Source organism: Nannospalax galili, unplaced genomic scaffold (assembly GCF_000622305.1).
Source record: "Nannospalax galili isolate Female #2095 unplaced genomic scaffold, S.galili_v1.0 scaffold189, whole genome shotgun sequence".
In the NCBI taxonomy this organism is placed as follows: Eukaryota; Metazoa; Chordata; class Mammalia; order Rodentia; family Spalacidae; genus Nannospalax; species Nannospalax galili.
This window is the reverse complement of record NW_008360331.1, coordinates 4,096,491-4,123,336: the sequence shown is the minus strand read 5'-3', so window position 1 is coordinate 4,123,336 and position 26,846 is coordinate 4,096,491.

Here is a 26,846-nt window from a genome sequence, read left to right as displayed (position 1 = left end):
ATACCTCAGCAACCCCTCAGTTATCTTGGTAAGTAAGCTCAGTGAATTCATTGGTTCCTCAGTAAAACTTTAATCAAACATTGGCTTGACCCTAGAACCTTCAAAGGGAATAAGCATTGCTTAGCATCCCCAGGAAAAGAAGTTTCTCAACCGATGGAAAATTTATTTGTTAATGCTATTATTTCTCATAATTATTTTAAAAAAAGGAAAATGAGAATGTAAAAGATGTTAAAAGGATATGGGAATGGAGATATTTTCCAAAATAGAAAAAAACGAGAAAGCCTAAGCAAGACGTGAAGGTCTGTTTCAGTTTGTTATATATAAAGGATTATACAAAAATAATATACACATAATCTTAAAATTTCTATGGTCATAATTTATTTTAAGGAAAAAAATATGTATCTAGTCAAGGTTTATCTGAGAATATTTGGTATTTTATACAAGCTTTATCTACATAGCACATGGTAATTAGAAGTACCAGACTGGTGGAACTAACCTTATTGGATGTTTAACAGCCATACTTTAAGGCCTATACTAATGTGGTCAGAGGGACTTAAATGACAGTTTTTGCCCCTTGTCCTCCAAGGTCAACCAAGTTCCAGAGGACTATGGAACATCTCTCAAAATGTCCTGTAAATGTGGTGAGTAACCTGTCTTCTTGTTCAGGGAGGACATAGAGACCCCACTAGATGGACTTGACTGAGTATCCAGACTACAAAGAAGAGGGTCAACTTAAAGGAAACATCTCATTCATGCTTCCAAGTGAAGCCAGACATGGTTGATCAGGATGTCTGACTTATCCTCACATAGGTGGACCTGGTAAAAGAAAAGAACCAGGAGCTCCTCCCAAGCCCATGTGACCCCTAAGGAACAGATCCTAAAATGACCTTAAGTGTAAAAATAAATTGATTTATTTGGGCCAACTGTATGGTCTTAAACACCCAATAGGAAAGTATTACCAAAGAGTAAAGTCATGAGTATACTTCTTTAAGAGTTCAAGGAATTATACTTCCTAGACATTAGGCTTAAGTCTACATAAAAAGTTATTTAGACAATTATTTTTCATTGATGATTTTGTTCCTAACCAGAAAGTGCTACTTAGATGTAAGACTTCAAATCTTGGTCTCCAATACTGCAGTGCCCACCTGTACCTAAGGGAGACAGAAGCTATTGTTCTAAAATGATGGATAAATTTGTTTTCTCCCCCTATCTAGAAGCCTTTGAGAGGGAACTGACACTGATTCTAACAACTCTAACAGCTATCAAAATACCTGAAAGCAAATCCTGAATCCATTATTCTAGAGTCTAGTGTTGGAAGACAGAAGAAAAATGAGAAGGAACCTGATAGAGGGATGTTCTTGGAAGCCCTTGCCAAAAAATCCCAATGGACTCTCATATGAATATTTGAAAATTGCCCTGTTCTGACTTTTTTCTGGTTCCCTGTCTAGAACTTGTAATGCTAATTACTCTTGCCTTTACTTCTCCTTCACATCTCCTATTCAGGATTCAAGGACTTTCTTCTCCCCTTAGAGATAAGAGTTTTGCATTCTGGGAGTCTTTTAGATAGACCCACTGAAGGGGTACCCCAATTGCCTCACCCTATGTCCCTGTTCAGCATGGAAGAAGCTAGAGCGGTCTGTGTCCCTATTCCCTATTGACAATTTAGGTAACCCCTTTAGAGGATGGCATGATAATAGGAGGTAGGAATTGACTAGGCAGTTAGTGTAAAAAGACCCCAAAGAAAAGTAGCCCGTTTCTTGGCTAAACGTCAAAATGACCCTGAGTCTCTTAGCAACATACTCCATTCCAAAGGCCAAAACTGTTGAAAGTATTCAGGAGCTCTTATCTAATCTTTAAAATATTTTAGGGTTACCTCTTCAGAAGGGGGAATGTTGGAGTAGCAAAAAGAAGAAAGAGTACGTGAAGTTATCAGAAAAAAGAAGAAAAGAAAAAGAAAAAAGTGATGGGGAGATATGGGAGGTGTTGGAAGGGAGGGAGTGGGCACGGATTTGATCAAAACACCTTATATGCATGTATGAAATTCTCAAAGGTTTTGTAAAAGTTAAAAAAATGGTACATGTAAACCATTGGATACTATTCAGACATAAGTGAACCAACTGCTGTCATTGTGACAACCTGGGTGGAGTTGGAAGTCATTTTGTTAAGTGTAGTAAGCCAGGTGCAGAAAGACAAATACTGCATGAGTTCATCCTATGGAAAATTTGAAAATGCTGACTGTGAAGTAGTTGAGAATAAATGGTTACCAGAGGTTGGAGTGTGAAAAGGAAGGGGACTTGGGGAGAGATTACTCACTGGACAGTGGTATGTGGAATAAGACATTTGAGTGTGCTAGTCCAGGGTACCATGGGCACAAATGGTGTGTCTTGTACTAGATAGATAGAAAAGGTAGATGGAAAGTTTTTGAATGTTTTTGCCATGAAGTAGTGATAAATATTTGAGGATAGATATGTTTGAGCTGATATCAGCGGGTACTGGGATTCTGTGGGCACATCTGGAGGGTTCTAGATTCTTATATCTTGGAACAGGGACTGTGATGCATGAATAGTATCAGAAGCAGGGACAGTTTATTAGAAAAAGAGACACATCCAAAGGAGGAAGTGTGGGCTGGAGCAGAGGTTAGAAGCTCAAGGAACACACACGGACGAAAGGGGTGGGGGCTTTTGTTGCATCGTGAAGGTTTTGGGTCATGCCCATAGTGCAGTCCTTCTGGATCGTGCTCTGTTACATGCAGTTCTACATATAACGCCATGCATTGTATGTCTCACTAACATCTTAAATCTCCACCAGGGTGTTTACTTTAGTGTTATAATGAGCCATAGCCTCCTTCAGACACTCCAAAGTGACTCTGCACCTGTGCCAGGACCTGGATTCGGTTCCTTCAGTGTGAATGGGGCATGGGGGGAATATCTTCCATTTGGTCACCAATGCTTTTCATGTACCACTTTTGCAGCCTTTGCACAAAGCCTTCCAGACCTCACTCTGCTCCGCTGTCCAGTCTCATGTCTGCCTTACTGAATCAGGTTTGTTGTGCCAGTCCTGCGATATGCTAATCACTGAAACACTGGGTTTTGTTGATGAAGAAAAAGAGTTAATTCCTGAGGTGGCCAAACAGGAAGCAGGTCTCAAACCTGCCTTCTTGAGGAGAGAATTTAGGGGTGTTTATGGGATGATGAAGCAGGAGGGTCTCAGCACTTAGGAGGCTGAGGTGGGAGATCATGAGTTTGAAGCCAGGCTGGCCTACATGGTGAGACCTTTTCTTTCTTTGCTAATCATGACAGAGATGTGTCCAAATATTATTTGGTTTATTGTATATAAGGAAATTCTAAAGACTAAAGATAATAATAAAAAAGATAAAAAGAAAATGAGTGGTCTAAGGCTTGGGGGAAAGTAATAAGATATAAGGAAAAGTGAAACTGGTGTGTAATTAAACTTCATGACATTCAGAAAATGGCATCCTTAGGATGCTCTGAGGGGAGAGGTTTTGCCCTCTGATGTCAACAGTCTCCCATAGCAAGCTTATGCAGGCTCAGATAAAGGGTTGGTGGTTTCAGCAGGGTTTGGTTACCTCCAAGTTTCTGAAAAACATCTTAAGAAACTGTTACCATGGTGACCCAAATTTCAGAGATGTTACTGATAGTGAAGCTAATGGAACTGTATTATTTAGCCAATAAAAGCTAGGGACTCAAAACAAGTGAAGCTAGAGGTTTTATTCAGGCTTTCCATTGGCTTTTGTTATAATATTCCTATTACATATATGTATATGTATATTACATAGATCTATCCATCCCATGGTACCCCATTAACACAGAAAAGTTTTAAGCTTTATGTTGCTGTTTAAAATTATTTTTTAAATATTGTATTATTACTTTTAGTTTTATGTGTATGAGTGTATTGCCTGCATATATGCAAGTGCACCTGTATCATGCAATGCCCACGGAGGTCAGAAGAATGTATCAGATCCCCTGGACCTAGAGTTATGGACAGTTGTTAGTTGCCATGTGGGTGCTGGGAATTGAACCCAGGTCTTTTGCAAGAGCAGTCAGTGTTCTTAACCATAACTGTAATACTAATTTTTAAAAATTAGTATTAATGTTTGGTAGACCCTAGATCATTTCACAGCTGATGGCCACCTCTCCATTTCTTTGCCTCCTTCTGTAACATGCTTATGATTGTGCTGACTCTGAATAGTGCTGCTCTAAAACCATCATGAGCTGATGAGGAAAATCAGGAGACAAAGTGCAAATGAAACTTGCCCGTCAACTGAAGGAAGACTTCATTTACATGGAGCAAGAAGAAGTCTTCAGAACAGGTTGGAACGGAGAACCCCGTTGGTGAAACTGTCAGTGCACAGCACAATCGAATGCGTGGCTCAGAAACTGAGCACACAGACTGAGATGACAGGTATGATTTGGAAACTTAGAACTGGCAAAACAGCTTAAATTCATGCATTAAACCAGTGCTGTAAATTTGAATTTAGTGCCTGTTGCTGAAATTGAAGTTATAAGTTCTAGGATTCAGAGTTACTGTGTAATCTATATAAGTTTAAGAAATTTACATTTAGTTTTTCTTTGCACTCCATCATTGAGCTCCCCGAAGCACTATACTCAGTTTTATGTACAACGTGAGTAACATGTGCCTGTTTTCAGATTTTTTTGGTCTCTACCCTGAAAAGACAATACGGCAAGATCACCTCTGCTCCCTCCTCTCCTCTCCACTACAGAGGACAGTCTGTTTCTCAGTGATGGATTGTGGTGAGTGCATTAGCTACTTTTCTCACTGCTGTGACCAAATACCTGACAAAAGCCACTGAAGGAAGGAAGGGTTTGTTGGGCTCACAATTTGCTGGGCTCCCCATCGAGGTGGGGAGATCCTGGCAGCAGGAGCCTGAGGCTGGCTGTTGGTCACATTGCATTCACAGTCAGGAAGCAGAGACAGATGCATGCTGGTGGTTTCAGCGATGCTAGCTCCCCCTCCAAGATAAGAACGTCTTTATTGGGCAACCTCAGATCAGCTTTCTCCTTTTTATGCAGTCTGGAACCCCAGCCCATAAAATGATGCCACTCACATTGAAGGCAGGTCTTCCCACCTCATTTAACCTAATCTAGAAATTTCTTCATAGGCATCTTCTACATGATGTAGAGACTGTCAAGTTGACAATATTAACCATCATAGTGGGTGATGCTCAGCAGTCTTTGGGAATGGTGGGAATGGACAAGCATTCAAACTCAATAGTAATACCTTCTTGCTCCTTGATGAGCTGCTTTGCTGCAGGATACAAACTCCTCAGTCGTACAGAGATCTTCAACAGGGCTGCTGAGGAGCAAAGAGGAGAGGAAGGACTCATGAGTTGACAAGCAAAAGCTATACTAAAGAGCAGCAAAGAAAGAAAAACCAGGAGTTTGGGATAAGCGATGTGGTAGTTTTAATTGCCAATGTGAAACAACAGAGAATCACCAGGGAAAATAGTCTCTGTGAAGGATTATCTAGATTCGATTAGTTTGTGTGGGGCTGTCTTGATGTGGGAAGACGCAGCCTAAAAGCAGACCGGACCACTCCCAGGGTTTGGGTCCTAGATCCACAGGGAGAGAGCGAGCTGAGCACAAGCATGCATGCATCTATTCTCTCTGCTCCTGACTGCAGATGTGACCAACTGAGTCAAGTTCCTGCTGCGTCAAGTTCCTGCTGCCTTGACTTCCCCACAGCAATAGACTGTGACCTGGAACGGTGGGCTGGAGAAATCCTTTCTTTCTTTTCTCTTTCTTTCCCCTCCCCTCTCCTCCCCCTTCCCCTCCCTTGCCCCCCCTCCCTCCGCTCCTCCCTCTTTCTCCTTCTTTCTTCCTTATTTTTTTTTTTTTTTTCCCCCCCCCTCCCCCCCCTTGCCCCCCCCCCCTCCGCTCCTCCCTCTTTCTCCTTCTTTCTTCCTTATTTTTTTTTTTTTTTGGAAAACAGGATCTCCCTGTAGCTCCAGCTAGCCAGGAACTTGCTATGTGGACCAGGCTGGACTTCATCTCACAGAGATTCACACAGAGATCCGCTTGCCTTTGCCTGCCAAGTGCTAGGATTTAAAGACATGGGACACTATGAAATCCTTTCTTTCCTAAATTGCTTTTGTTTGGTGTTTTATCACAGTAATAGAAAGAAATTAGGGCAAGGGTGGAAAGTGCGGTCTGAGGGATTGGGGTAATAAAGTGTGGAGTACTTTGGGGACTCTAGAGAATTTATAAAAGCCACCAGTCAAGCATTTTTGAATATTTCCTTGGTGTCCTTCACAGGGTCAGGGGAGAAAACTGGACTTGCTTTTTTTTTTTTCTTTCTTGTACTGTGAACAGAAAGGCCTGTCTGTCGCCCTGTGTTTAGGCAGACGGGAGTCCTCAGGGTTGGGTCTTTGATAAACATTGGCAGGAGTTACTGAGATGCTGGTTCCTTTAATTATGGAACAACTAAATTAAGCAGAAGGAAATCTCTCAAGGACACACGTTAGACTGAGAGGGAACTGTTCTCTGCAACCACCCAGCTCAGCGCTGTGCTGCTATTTTCTGCACTGGGAGCATTAGCGTCCAGGTCTTGCCTACTTTCCTGGGAGGAAGGAGGGAGGTGCATTAGTTTTTAGTAGCTCAGATTCCTAACCTCTTCAGACTCAGGATTTTCCCATTGCATTAGCCAAATGGAAATTTATAGTAATGCCACTTGGTAGGAAGAATCATAGATCAGAGAAGGCAATCTAGCCTTCAGGTAAGTTGCAGTTGTCAGCATGTAAAATACCTTGGGCATCTGGTCACTTTCATATGGAGAAGAGCTCTGTGGCACAGTGTGCATCCAGGAGATGTGCTCTCCACTTGTTTATATCCACATGCACATGCACATGTTCTTACTGCTGCTGTGGGCAGCTCACATTAGACACCGCAGAGTACTTTACAGCTGGTTTTGGTGGCCATGGCCTGCAATTCCATCAGTGGAGAGGCTGAGGCAGGTGGATTGTGAGTTCTAAGGTGGCTCAGGCTACATAACAAGACCCTGATTCAAACATACAGAAACAAAACAGAGAGAAACAAAATAAAGCACTATAGACAGTCTGCCTTTGCAGAGGTTAAGATGATTTGGAGACAGAGATGCTAAGTGAGTGATCATGAAAATGGTGATTGTGATGGGACTTCAAAGTCCCATCAGGGAGAAGAGAAGAGAGGTCTATGGGCCCAGAGAAAGGCCCCCTGAGCAGCACTGGTGATCCTCAATCTGACACCTGAGGGTGGAGGGGGAGTCACCTAGCAAAGGCCAAGCAGAAAGACAAAGAAAAGAATGTCCCCTCCTGGTTCAGAGAGGCCCAATGTTGCCAGAGAAAGGACAGACTGGCAAAGACGGCTGGGCTTGGGTGCAAAGAGGTCAGGTGAGGTCTACTGCAGTCTCAGATTGAGCAGGGTTCTGGGAACTTGGGAAATATTTGGGACTTTATTTAAAGCAGTTGGAAGCAGTTAGGGATTTTGATCCAAGAGTGAAAACAGGCGGTAGAGTGGAGAAAATGCACTTCTCTTGATCAGTGCTGCCCTTGGTATTCCTTTGTCAGGATTCCAGTTGACTTTCCCATGTGACAGACTTGAACAAAGAAACTGTAATCCATGGATAATTTTTAAAACAAGAAGACATTTACAATGTTTTTGAGGTGATTAGTAACTTTAATAAGAATTAAGTTGAACGCAGCACACTTGTCACCCTGGTACCTGGGAGGTGGAAGCAGGAGGCTCAGGGGTTTAAGGCCATCCTTGGCTATATAAGTGAGTTCAAGGCTAGCTTGGGCTACATGAAAGTCTGACTTCCTGCTATCCCCCATCTCTGAAATAAAGTTGAGAACAGAGGCAGAACAAGAGCTGAGAACATAAATAAGCTGAGAGGGGCTGGAGAAATGGCTCAGAGGTTAAGAGCTTTTGCTGCTATGACCGGAGTTGGGTTCCCAGCACTCACATTGGGTGGTTTACCTGCCTGTAAACTAGAGCTCCATGGGGACCGGATGCGTCTGACCTCCACGGGCACCTCCACTCACATGCACATACACACACAGATACACACATATATACATAATTTAAAATAAAATCTCTTCTAAAAAGCTGAGAGCAGATTGAAAGCTTGCCATATGTTTTTAAAGTACTCTTTAAGGCTGGGGATGGTGGCACACATCTTTGAACCAGCAGTCGGGAGACAGAAGCAGGAGAATCTCTGAGTTTTAGGTCAGCCTGGTCCATCCAGCTGGGGCTACAGGGAGACTCTGTCTCAAAACAAACAAACAAACAAACAAATAAATAAAAACAAACAAACAGAATTAAAACCTAGGGATGTGACTGTTAGTAGAATGCCTGCCTCACATGCACAAAGCCCTTGGTTCAATCTCAGTACCATGTAAATGGTGGCATGGCATGCTTTTCTGTAATCTTAGCACTCAGAGATAGAAGAAGGAGGGTCAGAGTTCAAGGTTATCCTCAACTGCATAGTGAGTCTGAGGCCAGTCTGGGATATATTGGAGTCTTTCTCAAAAAAACCCAAAAATAGTTCATATAATAGATGGCTTATCCTTATCTCTTACTTTTTACTGCCATCCTGTGGTCATTTGCTTTCTAGTGTAAAGAGAAATGTAAAACTATGTTTTCTGCTTTGATTATGCAGCAGCCTGAGTTTTTACCAATCCTAAGTTAACACAGGAATATTATAGTGCACATACTCAGTGGTGTTTTGCTTTGCTAAAACGTTCCACCGTGTAGTAGTACCATGGGATTTAAGTTCTGAGTGGGATTTCAGAGAGTTTTCAGAAGGACTTTGCTCACCTTTCTCCTTACTTCCCCCTCATTCCGCTTTCACAGAGGCAGCTCTGTGTGCCAGTGTCAGTGACACATGCTTGGCTCTGCCTGCAGTGTTCATAAATTCTTTCTGGACCAGGTTTGCATTTTCTTTCCTAACTGCTTCTTCTGCTGATCTGCTAAGTCTCAGTGCTTTATTGGTGAGCTGACAGGACCAGGCAGGGCACCTGCATCAGGTTATGCTCCTGGGTCTCCTGGTTGAGACCATCAGGGTTCAGTTTCTCTGCAGCAATGTGGGCACAGAAGCATGGGTGTAGGATGGTCAAAAGTTTTCTGTTGGCTCTGGAGTTCCTTGTTCAGAGCTTAGCTTGTCCTCTGTGACAAGGAGACAGCGAGTAGCATCCCACCACAGCAAGTGTTGCTCATGCTTAGTATTCAAGATGTCCAGTCCAGGACCTGAGAAATAATAACAGTGATAATAGCCAGCATGCATAGAGCCCTAATTTATATACTCTGTCTTATGCTAAACATTTCATACTTTAACTCACATTTCAATCAATACTATGAGGAAAGAACATTATTATTATTATTATTTTATGTTTAAAAATATCCCCAAGTCTTAGAGTTGTGGTCTTCCTTGTCTAAGTTTGCTCTGCTTGGAACTGGGTCTGTTGAACAAATGGCTAAGTGAGTGAAAATCTTAGCTTCAATGTCCGCAGATGAACCACAGTTTGTGTCTCATTCTAAATCATTTCCTTATAGCCCAACACCTTTAAACCTTCTGGATCTTATTTCTTTAATTTTCTTGTATTTCGTTAACATAATTTTCCTTGCTTACTTAGAGACTCAGTCTGGGGTATCATTGGGTAAAGGAACTTTCCACCAAACCTGCCTACCTGAGTTCAGTCCTATGGGGCCAATGTGGGGGAAAGATAGAACTAACTCCTGGAAGTTGTCCTCTGACCTCCACTGGTGTGCTGGGGCATGTGACTGTATACACACACACACACACACACACACACACATGCACATACATGTATAAATAAATAAATATAATAAAAAATGTATGAAAGAGACACAGCTTGGAAATCATTTCTTCCCTTATCATGGGTAAGGACCAGTGATAAATTACACCATTTTTCTACTACAAAAAAGTCTGTCTCTACCCTTTCTTTCTTTTTTTGGTCTTTTTGAGACAGGGTCTCCCTGTAGCCCCAGCTGTCCTGGAACTCACTATATAGACCAGGCTGGCCTCAAACTCACAGAGATCCGCCTGCCTCTGCCTCCCAAGTACTGGGATTAAAGGCGTGCGCCACCACGCCTGGCCTCTATCTTTTCTTAAGACTTGAACTGAGGTTTGCCTTGTTTGTTGTCCTTGTTCTTTGTCTGTCTTGAATACAGTCTCATGTAGTCTTGGATAGCCTCTAATTATAAATTTGAAATGTAGCTGAGGATGAATTTGAATTCTTGGTTCTCCTGCATTCAGCCCCAAGTCCTAGCATTACAGATGTGCCCTACCATACCCAGCTTGACAACCAAATTAGAAGCAAGAAATCCTCCCTTAGACCTATCAGATAGACTTGTACTTGAATCATTTAGTGATCATTCTAAGATACATCTTCATCAAAACTTCATGGTAAAAGAAACTAAACATAGAATTTATTTTGACTTTTTACTTATTCATTTTTACTTTATATGTGTGGATGCTTTGCTTGCATGTATGTACGTATACCTGTATTATGCAGTGCCCATGGAGGCCCAGAAGAGGGTGCTGGATCCCCAGGAACTGACAGACAGTTGTTAGTTACCACGTGGGTGCTGGGAACCAAACCCTGGTCCTCTGCAAGAATAGTCAATGCTCTTAATCTCTGAGCCATCTCTCAAGCTCCCATAGAATTAATTTTAATGTGTATTTCTTTTCTACTGTGTGTGGGGACATTGGAGACTGAACTACCGATCTACACCCCTAGTCCTTCTACCTTTTGATTTGTGGGAAATTCAAATGTGGAATTTCCTGCCACTTGGCTAATAATATGACTCTACAGAGGCACGGTGAAGGTCTGACTGATGTCACTCTCACACAAATTGTAGTCCCTGATGTTTAGGACTGGATAGGCTTTAATGTATTCAAATGCTGCTTTGTTCTTCTTAGAGTATGTTTAGTGCCAAACATTGTTTGGGATATCTGTATGTTCTTAGAGTCTTTCTTTCCCAGACACTGTTGGAAACCACCATAACCTTGGTTATTAGTCCTAATGAAACTGTTCTTTGTTCTGAAAAAAAAATCATGTTTTTTGAGACAGAATCTCATGTAGCCCAAGCTGGCCTTGAACTATGTAGCTGAGGATACCCTTGGGCTCTGATCCTCTTTCTGCTCCCCTCCCCCCTCTTAAGTGCTCAAATTACAGCAGTGTGCCACCATGCCTGGCTTTATTTTGAATTTTTATTATATTGCTTTAACTACTCTTCCATAATTTTTTTCACACATTGTATTTAGTAACAAACTAGGTGTTTAATAAAATATTTTTAAGACTAACAGCAATTAATTTTCAAAGCCAAAGGACAAAAGTATTGGTAATCACTTTATGGCACAGGGCACTATAAGCACATTAAACAAACAACAGGCAGATTTTTCAGCTGAGGAAATTTTAAATTCAGTCTAAAGTTTAGAGAATAGGTATTTATAAATTTCTGATTAATTGAGACTTAATTTTACAAGGAGTAAACTCTTTGAGCATCAGATCAGAAAAATTTTATTGGCATATATTAATTATACATAAGAATGGGTTTCATTGTGATGTAGTTTATTTTGTCCCCTCCCCCTCCTGCTAATCTCCAATTTTGCAGCACCAGTTGTTTAACATGCTATCTTTTCTCAAATGTGTATTTTTGGCCCCTTTGTCAAAAATCAGGTGTGTAGACTCAAATCTGGGTCCTCAGTTCTAGTCCACTGATCAACATGTCTGTTTTTATGTCGGCATCATACTGGTTTTATTACTATAGCTATGTAGTATAATTTGAAATCAGATAGTTGTCCCTCCAGCTCTTCTATTGTTTAGGATTGTTTTGGCTATCATGCATTTTTCATGTGTCCATATGAAATTTGAGATTTTTAAGAATTTCTGTGAAGAAATTGTGTTGCAATTTTTTGGTGATCCAGTGAGTTCCATTGGAGGTATTTACAGGAGCACAGGTGAGGGTTTGTTTACAAGGGCACCTTACCAGTGGCTACACTACGGAAAAAAATTCCTCCCCTTCCCCCATCAACTTTTAACTTCTTTTTTTTTTTTTTGTCTTTTTGAGACAGGGTCTCCCTGTAGCCCCAACCGGCCTGGAACTCACTATGTAGACCAGGCTGGCCTTGAACTCATAAAGATTCACCTTCCTCTGCCTCCTGAGTGCTGGGATCAAAGGTGTGCGCCACCATGCCTGGCTAGTATTAACTACTTTTAAATCTTCAGGGAGGGATAAGGCTACATGAGCTCCTTGTGCTCCGTGACAGAATGTTGGCAGACTCAGCCCTGTGCAGTTCTTGTGCAGGTAATCACAGCTGCTCTGAGTTCAAGAGTGCATCAGTTATGTCATGGCCAGAAGACACTGTCCATATTACTCTCTTCCCTTCCTCTGGCTCCTGTAGTCACTGCTCACCACTGTAAAAAGAAGCCTTTCTGCTGGATGTGGTGGTACGTGTTTTTAATCCCAGCACTTGGGAGGCAGAGGCAGCCAGATCTCTGTGAGATCGAGACCAGCTTGGGTCTACATAGCAAGTTCAAGGCCAACTGGGGCTACAGGGAGACCCTGTCTCAAAAATAAAACAAACAAAACAAAACACCTAATCAAACCAACCAAACAACCAAATAAACAAACCAAACTATAGGAAGTCTTTCTGACCAAAGCTGACAGTGTCACTAATCTATCAGTATAAACATAAATATTTAAAAGGCAACTGATGGGCACAGCATGTTCATTTAGCAAAGGCAGCAGTAACTTCCCTAGTAGATTTTTATAGAAATAAAACCTTGACCAAAAGAGGTGGCACACACCTTCAATCTCAGCACTTGTGGAAGCAGAAGCAGGTAGATCTCTGTGAGTTTGATCTGTATATTGAGTTCCAAGCCAGCCAGGGCTATGCAGGGAGACCCTGTCTCAAAAAAAAAAAAAAACAACAAAAAGTATCATACATTTACTTAATTTTTAGACAGGGTCTCTATCTTGGATGATCCTGAACTTGCTATCTAGTCAAGGATGACTTTGAACTCCTGATCCTCCTGTGTCTACCCCTTAAGTGCTGGGATCACAAGCCTGAGTCAGCATGCTGGGTTTATGTAGTGCTGGGGTTGGCACCCAGGGCTTCTACCAACTGAGCCACATCCCCAGTCATTAGCAGCATAGCTTCTATATCAGAATTTTTTCTCTTTGATAATTGGAATCCTGCAGTTCATTCATCAAATTGTGAATATTATCTGATAATTCCTTAAACTACCAACATCACTCTTCAGCTACTGATTCCGTTACTGTTTCTTATAATCTACCTCTGCCCTCTATAACAAGGTCCTATAACAAGGAAAGACACTGAAACATGCTAAGATAAAGACCAATCCTAGAGACTTTGTTCATGGAAAATTCCCATGTACTTTTTGAAAATTGACTCCATCTCTAACTTTGGGAAGCTCCTGGGAGCCTTCATGTCATATCTCAGAATTTTCATGGACACTGATCTGCTCTGAGAGGCAAATAAAATCTTTCCTTATGCACATCTTTCATTGGATTTTTTCTTTTTTTCCCCCTTTGGATGTTTTGAAGGTAAGTTTTGAAGTGTGTGTGTGTGTGTGTGTGTGTGTGTGTCTGTGTCTGTGTCTGTGTGTGTGTGTTATGGTCTGGACTTTGCTTTTTCTAACTGCCTTTTGATACTTAGGTCTGTGTCAAGTATTTTACCTTCCCAACATATCCTCTTGGAGTTGACTCTTTCTGTGACACTTTGCAATATTTTTTTTTCTGTCTTTTTAGTTAGGGTCTTCCTTGTAGCCCCAACTGGCCTAGATCACAACTTGCATGTAGACCAGGCTGGCCTAGATCCCACAGAGATATATCTACCTCTGCCTCCTGAGTGCTGGGAATAAAGGTGTGCACTACTACACCTGGCTTGCAATAGTTTTTTGTTCTTTTCAGTGTCATTCTTTACTTTCCTCCTGTCCAGAGCCTGGTCACCTAGGATTTCCCATATTCCCTTCCCTGGCTTCTTATCCATTTGATGACTAATATTAGCACTTCCAAAAAGGCCTGCAGTGAGTTAGTATACCTCATCAGCACTTCCAATCAGTATTTCTTCAAGCTTATAAACCTCAGATTCTCCATGAAACAATGCACTTTCTGAATGTTACTCAAAAATATTATCCTCAAAAATAAAAAGATTTCTTGAGGATTTCTGTCTTTTAAAAATTTAGATGTATTTATCTATTTACCTAGTTATAGTTTAATTTATTGTGTGTATATATGTGCAGCTTGTGCAATGGCATGTGTGGAGGCCACAAGAGAACTTGTGGAAGTAAGTTTTCTTCTATTATATGGATCCCAGGGATTATACTCAGGTAGTCAGACTTGGTGGCAAATACTTTAACCCACAGAGCTCGATGACCCAGTTCCTCTCTTAAGAGTTGAATTACAGGGTGTTTACAAACAAATGCCTAACTTAGCAAAGGAAGCTTCTATGCTACTGTCAGTTCCTACCATTACAAATATTGGATTCTGCCAGATCACTGTGAAAACTTTTTGATATAAGAGCAACTCATATCCATAATGGTTAGATCCAAACATTCAATTTTTGATGCTATGTTATTAAATTAAAATTCACAGAACATATGATATTTGAAATTTTAGAAAGTAGAAGTGATAGAAAGCTAAGATGGCTAAGTATTTGCTGAAATGCCTATTAACTTCTTTTGCATTTTAACTCCAAAGAAAGATGTAAGATTCAGGGATATGGCATTTAGTACATGATGTCACTTTACAACTATGGCTTATTAGAAACAGCCTGACTATAAGAATCTCTTTTGGCCAAGAATAGACCTGAATTTCTGAGAACCTGTTCCTGTAGAATTCTCTCAAAACTCTGCTCCCAAACAAGGGCTTCACTCACTTTTTAATTGAAGCAGTATTTCTAGCATGAAATGGGGAAGTAAAAATCAGGCCCTTATCTTTTTTTTTATAAATATTTTATTTATTATTTTTATTTTATGTGTATGAGTGTATTGCCTGCATGTATGTGAGTGCACCCGTGTCATGCAATGCTGTGGAGCTCAGAAGAGGGCTTCAGATTTTCCTGGAACTGGAGTTAAGGATGGTTCATAGCCATCATGTGGGTGATGGGACTTGAACCCAGGTCCTCTTCCAGAGCAGTCAGTGCTCTTAACTGCTGAGCCATCTCTCTAGCCCCAGGCTCCTATCTTATGAAAGAATTAGCTCTTTCTGATTTTTAGACCTAGGCCAACACACACACACACACACACACACACACACACAAATAGATGTTATCACTTGAATCCCATCTATTGTTTGCAACATAAATGGGATAATCTTCCTGTCTCTGCTGTGCCCAGCTCACTGCTTGCAGCACTTCTGGTATTCACCACATACACACTCATACAGACAATATTCTAGGTTCAGGGTAAGGAAGGGTCATGAAGAATGAAAGCTATGTTTAGGTTATAATAGGAGCTCAAGGTTCAGTGAGCTTGTCTACATTATAAACAACCTACGGTAAGATTGACTTTTTGATTGCAAGGTTAGGTAAGTCATTCGTCTGGCCAGAGTATATCCATTCCTACATAGGGAATTAAAATTTCCAAATGTTCTTGAAAAGAATCATCAGACTCACCTTCCGATCAATAAGTTGAGTAACTAGCTGACAAACTCTACTCCTGTCACGTGACAGTCATCAACTTTGTGGCCTCTGTGGTGGGAATCCTTCCCCGTTAGATGAGTAGTATGCACAAAAAGGGACTTGAGGGGCACCTTTCACTTTTTTATAGATTTTTGGTGTTTTCATGTATCTTAAATGCCTGATTTCAATATGTACAGCAGATACCAATCTTTTTCCTGGAAGACACTTGCAGGTTTCTATAGCACACATTAGCAGCTTGCAATGCTGTGTCTAGGAATAATTTGCCATTCTCATCCACGATTTATGGAAACATTCCTGGTGGTCTGCTCAGGATTCATTCCCATTCCTAGTAATAAATGCACCTTCTGTAAGAGCTTTAAATTCTTCTGCTGCAAATGTTAATACCACTGCAAACTCATGTTGAAGTTCAACTGACATTGCAGCAGTATTTGGAGAAGGGTCTCTAAAAGATGTTTCTACCATGATGACTCCACCCTCATGGGTAGGGTCAGTGCCACTATGAAAGAACCAGCTTGTTTCCCTTTTGCTTTCTCTCTTTGTTTTCAACCAATGTGATGGTTTCTACCATAGCATGATATAACAAGAAGGTCCTTGATAGATACTGACTCCTTGGTTCTGGGTGTCCCAGCCTCCACAACTGTACATCAGTAAAGTTTTATTCATTACAAATTATCTAGGCTCTGGTGTTCTGTTATAGTAACATAAAATTAATGAAGATAAATCCCCAAGTATGTAATACATACTCATGTATAAATGAGTTTTCCTATATTCACAGGTTTGTTTCTTATCTCTAATGAGTTCCATTGGTCATAATATTTGCAATGGCAATGTGATGGTTAATATAGATGTTCAACTTGACAAAGTCTAGACTACCTGGGCACAACAATGGGAGATTATCCAGATTAGGTTAGCCTTCAGCCATGCCTATGGGGGAATTCTCTTGATTAGATTAGCTGAAGTGAGGCGATCCACCCTAATAACTGGCAGCTCCATTCTCTGGGTTTGGTCCTAGACCCCATAAAAAGGAGGAAGTTGACTATGTGCTCTTATTCATTGCTTTCTTTTTCCTAGTGGCAGATACAGAGATGACCTGCTTCAAGCTCCTGCCTCTTTAATGCCTCTTCTATGAAAATGGATGCTATTCCTTGAAATGTGAGCTGAAACAAACCATTCCTTCTTTAAGTTGCTTTGTAAGGATATTTTGTCACAGCAACTGGAATATTAACTGATATTTCCTCTGTTTAATTCTTTGGCTCTTCTCTAAAAAATTGTTGTTGTTGTTGTTGTGTGTGTGTGTGTGTGTGTGTGTGTGAGAGAGAGAGAGAGATCTCTGTGGAGGTCAGAGGACAACTCGAGGGAGTTGGTTCTCTCCTATTACCATGTGAATACTGGGGATCAAACTCAGTTTCTCAGGGTTGGTGGCAAGAGCCATCTTGCCAGCCCCTTAATTTTTTTTTTTTTTTTTAGATAGAGTCTCATGTAGGCCAGGATACTCTCAAACTTGATATATAAGCAAGGATCACTTCAAACTCCTGATCCTCCTGCCTCTACTTCCTAAGTGTGGTGGTTTGAATAAGAACGTTCCCCATAGGCTCCAAATATGTAGACATTTTGTCCCCAGCCAATAGCACTGTTTTGGGAGATTTTAGGAGGTGTGGCCTTGCTGGAGGAAGTGTGCCACTGGGGATGGGATTTGGGAGTTGTTAAGCCTTGCTGGATCCCCAGTCACTCTCTGCTTTCTGTGCCAGCTTCAAGATGTAAGCTCCTCTTTCTGCTCTGGCCACCTCCCACCTTCCCACCATGATGGACTCCGATTCCTCTGGAACCATAAGCTCAAATAAACTTTTCCTTTTGTAAGTTCCTTTGGTCACGGTGTTTTATCACAGCAAGAGAAAAGTATCTAAGATACCATGTACTGGGATTGCAGTTGTCTTCCACCATGCTTGGCTTGACTCTTCCTAAAAAGAAAATATATTTGCATTCTGCATATATTTTAGCATTAAATTGTTAAGTTCCCTATAACGCTTTTAGTGATTTTGATTAGAACTGGGGAACTACCGAAATTTTTGTAGACTATTAATTTGTTCTTGCAAAATCTGTTCTTCTACTCAGGAGCTTATGGCTGTCATTTGAAGACTCCCTCACCCTTCTTTGAAGCTAATTTTGGCCATGTGTAGTGGAATACTCGTAGACTGGCTGCAATTCTTACCTTCCCTGCATCCATGGTCTTTTGCACTGTTGGCTGCTTTTCCTTTTGATGGGCATCGTGAATCATGTGTGAGATGGTCTTGCCTTTCCTAAGAGCATGAAGTGAGAGTGATACTGTGTCAGTTCTGGTCTTTGGCCTCAATGAGCTTTTTGTATTGTTGCCTTCTCTTGGAATTTTGCTGCTGTCTCTGGGTTAGCCTGCTGGATGATATGAGCTGTGGTGGGTCACCTTATCGCTTCAACTTACAGTCTGTCAGTTCTCATAAGGAAAGCCATCTAGCTGGTTCAACTGACCAAAAATGCAGAGTGGCTTCCAACAGAGACTGTAACTGAACTTGTGTTCACTGCCCAGCCTTGGAACAATGAGATAATGAGTTGAATACAGTGGCTGTTGCTTTAAGCCTCTAGCCTCTGGGGATGGGTTTTAGTCAGAAACATCCATTTAATACCAAGTGACTAGTTCTTGTTGATATAATGTAAGTAAAAGTGATGCACACTCCCTTATGGTTTCATTTTCTCCTTTTTATGCATCCCTGAACCCCATTCCATGGGATGCTGCTCACATTCAGGATATGTCTGCCCTCTCCAGTTAAACTTTTCTGGAAACACTCTCACTGACACACCTAGAGGTATGCTTTCATGATGATTCTGAATTCAGTCAAGCTGACAATGAGAATTAACTTTTGCAGCATGTACTGTTTAGTACCACATTATGGTTTAAATAAAAAGAGCCTGGCTCTTAGCATCCATTTTAAAGCCAAGAGTGAAACTGAACTGGTGAGAATATGTTCCTGCAAAATTCTCTTGGAGGTGTGCTCTTTTTTCTTTTTTAAAAAATATATTTATTATTTTTATTTTATGAGTATGAGTGCATTGTCTGCAAGTATGTGAGTGCACCGTGTCGTCCAATGTCTTGGAGGTCAGAAGAGAGGGTCAGATTCCCCTGGAACTGGAGTTAAGGATGGTTTGTAGCCGCCATGTGGGTGCTGGGAACTGAACCCAGGTCCTCTGCAAGAGCAGTCAGTGCTAACCCCTGAGCCATCTCTCCGGCCCTGGATGTGTTCTCTTAAACAAGGGCTAGCTCTTTCTTTTACTGAAACAATATATCCAGCATGAAACAGGGGGAGTAAAAGTTGGATGCTTCTCTGAGGATTATGTCTCTTCTGGCCCTGATCATGCACACCACCACAAACAGATGTTATCAATTGAATCCCATTGATTGACTACAACACAAATGGGATAATCCTCATTTCTTCCTGGTTTCCAATGAATATCCTACATTGTTTGAAGCACTTTTTTGAGTATGTAAAAAATCTACACACATTCATACATTGCTTTGGATCAAGGGCAAAGGACTGTTATGAGGGATTAAGGCCATACCCCAGGTCACAAGAGGAGCATATGGCTCAGTGAGCTTATCTACATTATAAATAAACTAAGATAAGACTAACTTTTTGGTTGCAAGATTAGGTAAAAGTCATTTGTCCAGAGTATGTCCCTATTGCAAAAGTCATTCCAACAAATGATTACAGTTATTATTTGTCTTGTGATACTAAATTAACGGTGGACACAACTTCTGGGACTTTACTATAAATCTAGACTGTTTACTATACTGTTGCTGGAGTCTTTCAATGTGTTACCACATACTGGTTAAAAAAAAAAGTGCCAGTTCAGTTGAAAGTTGTCCTTTATAAAGCAGTAAAATGATTAAGTATATTAAGTGTTGGCCTTTGAATGCATTTCTGGGCTGGTCAATTTTTATTGTCAACTTGACACAACCTAGAGTCACCTTGGAAAGAAGGGCCTCAATTGAGAAATCACCCAGATCAAACTGGCCTGTGGCCTTGTTTGTGAGAGATTGCCTTTACTGGTGTTCATGTGAGAGGGCACAGCCCACTGTGGGCAGGTGGATCTGGGCTGTATAAGAAAATCAACTGAGCAAGCCAGAGCACAAACCAGTAAAGCAGTACTTCTCCCTGGTTTCTGCTTCAGGCTCCTTGGATGTCTGTCTTGGCTCCCCCCCAGCCCCTCATGAATTGTAACCTGGAAACCTGGAAGTGTAAGATGAAATAAATGCCCCAAGTTGTTATTGGTCATGGTATTTATCACAGCAACAGAAAGCAAATTAGAACAATAGCTTCATATTTTGTGACAAAATGTTAAATATGCATACTTAACAGGATAGTTGTATCAAAACCTATTGTGTAGCTGAAAGGGCAGAAGTTGCTTCTCGATTTTTTTTTTTTTTTTTGTCTTTTTGAGACAGGGTCTTCCTGTAGCCCCAGCTGTCCCGAAACTTGCTGTGTAGACCAGGCTGGCTTCGTTCCAACAGAGATCAGCCTACCCCTGCATCCTGAGTGCTAGAACTAAAGGTGTGCGCTACTATGCCTGACCTTCTTCTTTAATTACTGTTTTTATTTAAATGAACAAAAGAACTATGGTTACCTGTAGTTGGGGATTTTGATTTGACAGTTTTTGTAAAATCGAGCAAAGTCAGCCAATGTAAAGTTGTGAGTAGTCAAACAGCAATGAACATTTTAGAAAACTTGTACATGCTACAATGACCTTGAAATTTTGCCAATATTTAAAGATTATTTTTTAATGACACGGTATGTTAATTAGTATATATAAAACATGTTGCATAAAAGAAATGCTTCAACATTTGGAAAGCTGCATGAATTCTAAGAATCAGTTTTTCAGTGATGAATGCATAGTGTCACTAAACCATGCACAAACACCCATTCAAGTTTGAAGGTGGACCAATGGCTTTTACTGTAACTGGATATGAGAAGTTCACTGCCATCACATTTCATGATCTACTGTGCCACTACCCTATAGGAAGCTCCAAATTATCAAATTTTTGTTATATCAAATAAGAATAATCACAGATCTGAAATGAATGTTAAAATAGTCCTCTCTTCCAACTACACTTCTGCATGAAGCTAGATTTTATTCATAGATTTCAGGGAAAACAACAGAAAGCAACAGACTGAGTGGAGGTAAAAAAGAAGATCCAACTGACTTAGCCCAGGTGTCAAAGAGATTTTCCAAGATGTAGAGGAATTTTACATTCTCATTCAATTTTTATTTCATTAATTTTTTTCTTACAAATACTCTTATTTATATTCACATAAAATGGGCTGTTTACTGCTGTTCAGTTTGCCGTGGAATATGAAACCAACTCATGATAAATCAGTCCTTTCCTATGTCTTTCCCTTATTCCTTCTGTCACCAGAGGACCAGAAGTCCATCTTCCAGCTTGGGAAGCGTTGTTAACAAATGGAGAAACCCATAGTGCACACATTTTCATTTAAGCTTCCATCTCGAAGCTGTAGCAGGAAGAGGAAAAGGTGACATTACTTAAGTTCAGAGGGCTTCTGTTTGTTTTTACATTGTTATTATTTGTTATTTGTCTAGTGTGTGTTTGTGTGTGGTCATGCATGTGCCATGGCATACCTATGGAAGTCAGAGTTACACTTGTGGGAATCAGTTCTCTTCTTCTACCATTTGGATTCTGGGCATTGAACCCAGGCTGTCAGGTTTGGCAGCAAGAGCTTTTACCTGCTGAGCCATCTCATTGCCCCCCGCCAGTTCAGAGTTTTAATTGTTATATGAGACAGAACATTTACTATTTGACTTGAAACTTTCTTCCCAATGTTTAAATTGTGGTTATATATTATATATAAATAATTAAGAATTTAACATCTCACTCATTGTAAGTATATAGTTGTGTTAAATATATTCCTTTTAAATATTTAAAAATTTTTATTTTACGTGTGAGTGCTTTGGCCTGTATATATGTAAGTACACCGTGTTCCAGGAATGCCTGTGAAGCACAGAAGAGAGCTTCAGATTTCCTGGAGCTGGAGTTATGGATGGTTGTTAGCCACCGTGTGAGCACTGGGAATCAAACCTGGGACCTCTGCAAAAGCAGCCAGTGCTTTTAACCTCTGAACCATCTCTTCAGCCCCTTAAATACATTCTTAATGCTGTATAAATGTCACTATCATCTGTCCTTATAACTCTTTTTACCTTGTAAAATTGAAAGTCTATACCTATTAAACCACAATTCCTCATTTTCATCTCTTTTGGGCCCCTGTGCAGCCATTTTTTTTTTTTCTAGGCGTTGGGACTTGCTAGAGTCACAGATTACTCAACTGAAAATCCACTGAACTGAGTTAGGAACTGGTGATAATTTATTAAAATAGTTGACAGGCTCCTGCAGTGGTCACTTCAGCCTCAACGCCTGGATTCTTGTCTAGAGCTTTCCATGTCTTAGAATTTTCACCACTAGGTGTTTTTCTTGTAGTCATACTAAAAACCTCCGTAGGGAATCTGCTTTCCTTTCCTTTCTGTTACTATCATACAACACTGACAAAAAACAACTTAGGGGTGGAAAGGGTTTATCTAACTTATACTTCCAGGTCACAGTCCACCATTAGGGGCAATCAGGGCCTCATCATGTCATTCTCAAATGAGGCAAGTGCCTGGATGGAGTCCCTTAGGTGACCTCTCTACTTTCCTCTCTGTTAAGCTCACCACTCACATTACTGGGTGGAATTCTCTGATGATTGTTATAGAGCAAGTGCTGTCCCATTCATGAGCCATTGTTCGCTTACATCAACTCTATCATTGTCTAAATGTGGCAGAAGGCAATGAACTTAGTTTGGATATGTTGCCTTCAAATTACCTGACTAGGGAACAGATGGGTTGATTAGTTTACATGTAGTTGTAGAACAGTGTTGAAGAGATAAGAATTATATAAATGTTAGCTATTAGAATAATTAAATGTTTGGATTTAAACATGTGATGTGTTCTTCATCTCTCCATTCTTAGTCCTGATGGTTGTACCTAGTCATTTAAAGAGGAACAAAGTCAACAAACCTCGGCTTTCCTCACATGCATTTCCTACTTTTTTCTTTCACCTCAACTTGATGATTAGGTGACAGATCTTTGAATTTGTCCATCCTAACTGTTCTTCTGAGGGCTATAGATGCTGATCAATGTTATTCTGATAATTGGGAAAGATTTCTTTTCAGTAAATTATAATCTAGTTTAGTTTAAGTCTGCTTTAGTGGCAATGCCACCAAATGATGTAAATGTTAACTTTATTAACCTAATGAGAGACAATTTAAATGTTTTGAAATACTTTGTTACCTGTCCTAAGGCATGCAAAACTCACAGGAAACACATCATTGAGTAAAAGTGCCATTATGTCTATTTTATTTATGCTAATTGAGCTATATTTTCTGGAAAACATTTTCATATTTTGATTGAATTCTTTACAAACAGGTTTGGAAAGAAAGGCAATTAATTTTGACAGGGTATCAGTTTTATTGGCAAATTGTATGTAAAGTAGTTTAAATTACTCAGTAATTTTTGAGTAATTATGTAATGAAAACAACCCAGGGGGTTGGAATTCCATATCTTGAAAAAAATAGAATTTGCTTTTGGCTTAGGTGAATTTTACTACTTCATAAGATCCCCACATATTTATCCACCATTAATCTTTCACTATGAACTATCCTTGTGGGGAAGGCATCTTTTCTGTCTTTTTTTAAGTAGCAGTTTCACTGGGGTTTCCTGAAGCACAGAACAAAATTAGGTTAATCCGTTAAGTTATTCATTTACTCAATAGCTGCTTATGCAGTACTCAAGTCAGGTGAGGTGTATGGCAAGAGATTGGCCTTATTAAAGAGAAGAAAAGGAACCCAAATCACCTTCGTGCAGTGTAAACATAAAAAACCCTCGTCAGTCAACAAATCAATCATGATTTCCAGAGAATTCTCATGATATGAAGGAAAGAAGAGCTGACAATGGAATACAGAACAATTCTCTCATCATTAAAGCAAGTACTTTGATTTTCATTGCAAAAATATTTGTAACTCATTACTATCGCCCGTCTTGATGTTCAGTAATATTTGCTGATATTACTATGCATGGCATTTGTGCCCAGCTCTCTGTTAGACACTTTTAAAGATATTTAATTTATTAATTTTATGTGTATGAGTGTACTGACTGCATATATGTAAGTTTACCCATGTCATGTGCTGCCCACAGAGGTCGGAAGAGGGTGTCGGATCTCCTGGAACTGGAGTTACAGACGGTTTTTAGTTACCATGTAGTAGCTGGGAACTGAACCTGGGTCCTCTGCAAGAGCAGCCAATGCTCTTAACTGCTGAACCATCCCTCCAACCCCTTCTGTTAGACTTTTTTATGCATTATCTCATCAGTCTTAGACACTCTTCGAAGAGCAGGTGTTCTTAGTAATTGCATTTTACACATTTGGACCCTGAAGATCCTGAACTTTATGGTCATCATTTCTTGGTCTTCTGGCTAAGGTCAAGTTTATGCTCTTTCCTCAGGTCACATGGGCTGCGAATCATGGAAGGGATTCAGATGTAATTTAACATAACCTAGAATTGTGCTCTTTGATATGGTAGTCATTGGCAATAAACTTGGATATTTATATGAGAACTTATAAAAACTGAAAATTCAATTCATTTTACATTTATTTATTATGTGTGTATGTGTATGTGTGTGCGTGTACATGCTATAACATACATGGGGAGGTCAGAGGACAGCTTGCAGGAGTTGATTCTATGCTTTCACCATGTAGGGCCCAGGTATTAAACTCAGGTTTTCAGGCTTGGTGACAAGTGGCTTTACACACTGAGGCATCTTGCAGGGTGCATCTTGCAAAAAAACTCTTTTTTTTTTTGGAGAGGGGTCTCATGTAGCCCAGGCTGGCCTCAAACTTACTATGTAGATGAGGGTGGTTTTAAACTCCTGATCCTCCTGCCTCCACCTCCCAAATGCCATCATGCTCATTTTACAGCTTAATCCTTAATCACACTAGCCTCATGTGGCTGAGAGATGCCATATTGGACAATATAGATATAGAAAATAATCCATAATATTCCACACCTACAGAAACTTCTTTGGCTAGTACTGTCCAGTGGCCACTTGACTATTTGCCTTCCCTTTCACTACATGAGAATTATTTAAGAAACATCTGCATTGATAGTATTTCCTGAGTGCCTGTTAGAGATGTTTCTACTTTCCCTTTATCTCCCCACAGGGCCTTGCTTTCATTTCCTTTGGAGTGTCTGTATTACTCTAATGTTCCCATGTTTGCCTTAGAGTGCTTCTTCATCGTCACTGGTCTTCCAGGTCACCACTCAGTGCTTCTTAATGCTCAGCCTCACTTGACCCATTCATAACTTTTCTCCACTGAGGCACTGAAGATGGTCCTGAGGCTGGAGACTTTTATGTTAGAGGATGAAGGTCTAGCCAATTACCAAGGGCAGAGTATTTAGCTCAATTGTGCTCTACATGAATTTCAGAAGGAAAGGCATCTGATTAGGCCATCTCTTGCTAAGCAGGTCTAGCTGCCAGAGGATGGCTTTTCTATACGTAGGTTTTCTCTCTCTCTCTCTCTCTCTCTCTCTCTCTCTCTCTCTGTCTCTGTCTCTGACTGTGCATGTCTGTCTTTCAGTGTCAGTTGAAAAACTACCCCATTTTTAAGCAAGCCTCTTAATTTGAAAAAATCTGGCCCTTTCCTCCCTTATAGAGTACAAACCCCCAAAAGCCTATGCTTTGAGGAAGAAGGGAGTGCAGAATACATGGGCCCATGGCTACATGGCAAGATCTTTCTAAATAAATAATAAGCCATTACATCTGTAAATCCAGCACTTTGGAAGCTAAGGCAGGAGGACTTCCATGAGTTCAAAGGCTAGCCTAGGTTACATAGTGAGTTCTAGGCCAACCTGTGCTAAACTGTGAGACTCTGTTTAAACAATAACAAAACAACAAAGAAAGAAAGAAAGAAAGAGAAAGAAAGAAAGAAAGAAAGAAAGAAAGAAAGAAAGAAAGAAAGAAAGAAAGAAAGAAAAAAAAAAGGTGAGATGACTCAGTGGGCAAAGGGTGATCTGAGTTCAATCCTGGGGACCCACATGGTAGAAGGAGAGAACTGATTTCTCCAAGTTGTCCTCTAACCACATGTGTGGCACTGTACATTAAAGAAATAAATGACAAATAAATAAAATAATTGAAACAACTTAGAGAAACTGTTTAAGCATACTTCCTAAACACACTTTATTTTCCTGGCAAAAAATCTCAGTTTTCAGGACAGAGCCCGTCTGTCACTTCTTCCTGGAATTTTCCTATCACACTTGGCTAGCAGCAGAGCCCGTCTTGTTGTACAGATTAGGTTTATCTGCCTTCTCACTAATGTGGGAGTAGAGGAGGTTCAGGGGGCTGGAGGAATTGGCAGGAAAACCCCTCCTCCTGACAACAGCTCCAATCATAGGTAACTACTGCGGAACACAGACTGTAGCCTAGGTTACCTCCATCCTGCTGGTGGTTTCTGACACCTAGGCTGATCAGAGCACACTCTTCACGAACCAAGAAAATGTTCTTCCTTGTATATCAGATGTGATTTAACTGTCTGAAAAGAAAATGAACGTTTGTTCCTGGAAGACGTTGCTTGTGTTATGGATTGGTCAGTGCTGTGATTTGAATGTCTGTCCCCTCCCATACTCACTGTCATGGTTAAGAGTATTGAAAGTTAGGACCTTTAAGAGGTGGGTAGAACAGGAGGGCTTCACTTATATGGTTAGAACTGGTACTTTTTTTTCCAGTTAATTATTTGTTTAATAACCACATACTTAGAAGAAGCATTTTATTACAACAGCATTGACATATTCAATAACAATCTTTATGTCTGTCCCCTCCCATACTCACTGTCATGGTTAAGAGTATTGAAAGTTAGGACCTTTAAGAGGTGGGTAGAACAGGAGGGCTTCACTTATATGGTTAGAACTGGTACTTTTTTTTCCAGTTAATTATTTGTTTAATAACCACATACTTAGAAGAAGCATTTTATTACAACAGCATTGACATATTCAATAACAATCTTTTGAGCTAAGATG